We start from the raw sequence: 2,500 nt of genomic DNA on the forward strand, positions 1-2,500 counted from the left end.
CAATAGAGAAATTGTCTTATTGTTTTGATTCCCTGCATAGTGAAGACAGTACACAGACAATCGGGACTTTAGCAAAAACCAAGTCCTTCTAAGCTTAAACAATTCCGGACACTACTATCCTATCTCATAACTTTAGACCTTCGCCCACTTTTCTTTTATTTGAATTCTCGTATCACTCCAACTGCACAAACGCATTGAAGAGCTAAGGAGACAAAACACAACTGTGCCAGTTTTACAATAAATCAGTCACTCATAACCTAAGTATTCTATGATACGATTTATGCTATTGCTCTCAACAACTAATCACTTTAACATGCATACTTCATAGCCACCAAACCATGCCCTTGTTGGATATACATATCGGCAAAATATTATTTAATTCATTCTCAAAAACTGTCTAGATTCATATTTCATAGTCATTATGTAAACATATACAAAATTTCATTCATTGCAGGACAAAGATAAAGCATTAATAGTTTTTTTCTTAATGCTAGTGGAACTCCCTTTGATTGCTCTTGAAGCAGAAAACGAAATAGAATACCGATCTGTAAATATTCACATGTTCAGAAATTCATTTTCCATTCTAAAACATCCAGATGTCGACTTTAGAAAAAAAATCCATTTAAAATTCTTTGCAGGCAAAATAATTAATTTAATTTTTATAGCATATTAGGCTTGAAACAAGGGTATATATTGTATTTATTTCAGCAGTTTTCATGAAAGAGAAATTAGTGAAACATTTTTATACAAAGATTGTATATTAGTCGTCATGAAATCTGGGCTCTTGGGTCATTGGATGATTTATAATCAGAATCTGAAGGCTTCGGACCATGATAAGATTTTCAAAGAAAAAGATAGAGAAATTCTCTGCAAGATTTTAAAAGGGGTACTCAGTAATGAGGCTACCAAACTTGATAAGGAATTTTAGAAAAGAAAACCAAAACCTCCATACGCAGATTTGACAGAGAGAAAAATTTGTTGTATTTTATATGTGTATCAAATCTTGCTTTAATGTAATAATGTAGATTCTCATCAATCCATATGTCCCGTAAATAAGTAATAACAAGAGGTAGTTATTTGGTGGCTTAGGCTAGGCTTATGCCTTCAGACCACACATCTAGTAAGATGTAATTTTACTCAAATAAAATTCAAACAAAATCCGTTTGGTAAAAGTTATCAAATGATCATGCTAAGGAAAACTAGCCTATGAGGATGGTGACAACAAGGAAAAGAATCTTGTTGTTGCAAAGACTAGGCTTATGATTTGATCTGTCAGCTATTTTTATAGTTTTGTCATTTTTAGAATTACCAGATTCCTCTAAATTAATCAAAATTACTGTTATTTTTTACGATAGACCGCCTTTAACAATTTTCTATAAGTATCGTTCCAAAGCCTTACAGTAAAAAGAAATGACTTTGCTAGCCATTCCTCTCCATAGTTTATTAACAAGACGCTTTCCAAAATTCGAAATATATACAGTACGAATGCAAAATTCTTTATTTCAGCTACAACACACCTAAAAAAAAATAATAGTTCTAAATCTAATGCACAGTAATGATTAACTTACTTCTAAAAGATAACATAGTCATATAATTAAACGAAAAGGAAGAACTAATCTGACTTGCTTAGATGGAAAATATGCAACGCATGACTCCCCATTTTTAAGGGCATCGATCACTAAATATCGTATAGCCGATATTTCCGTATTGCTGTGCAACATCAACAAAACATCCTATATAGATGGATACAACATGGGTCGTTTAACACACCAGCAACTGACGTTGCGATCAAGCCATAATAAGTGACTTATTGATGTGCAGATCATTCATAAAAAAGAGAGAGAGAGAGAGAGAGATCCGTAATGATTACGGTTCAATGAATGACAAGACATGCAAAAACTAAATAATTCACTCTAATGCAATTCCTGATATGTTTTATTCTTAATATTATGCGAGAAACAGGTGATGGAAGCCTTTATTCATAATGTTACAAAAGCTAAAAAGAAAAAAAATTACAGAATCTTGTCCACAAATCTAAGCAGATGCTGATTACCGTGGAAGCATAACAGCAACATTCTTTAATGAAGTAACATAATGTTATAATATCGGAGAAAAACAAAAGTTCAGTTGAAATTTCAAATTTAGAATTCTTCAAATGCATCAACAGCAGCGATTGATTTGAACTGACTTGATGCGCATCCTAGAAAGTAGCCCGTCGTGCTTTTACAGGCTTTCGTCCGAAAGATTTTGGAGTGTTGCAGTATCTTTTATGAAAAAATTTACATCTTGCACCAAAACTAAAAGGCCGTATGCTGCTATACACTCAACCACTCACGATTACTGCAGCAAATAAGGACAAGAAACGATTATAATCCATCTGGCTTGCCTTGGTACTGCATCTTTCTTATCTCCCCTCTTACTTTTATATTTTATCATTTTTCCGCTTCTTGATTCAGTGAGCAGGAATCGGGAAACAGAAAAAGGAAGCAATAGCCACTTT

Source organism: Macrobrachium nipponense, chromosome 16 (genome assembly GCF_015104395.2).
Source record: "Macrobrachium nipponense isolate FS-2020 chromosome 16, ASM1510439v2, whole genome shotgun sequence".
NCBI lineage: Eukaryota > Metazoa > Arthropoda > Malacostraca > Decapoda > Palaemonidae > Macrobrachium > Macrobrachium nipponense.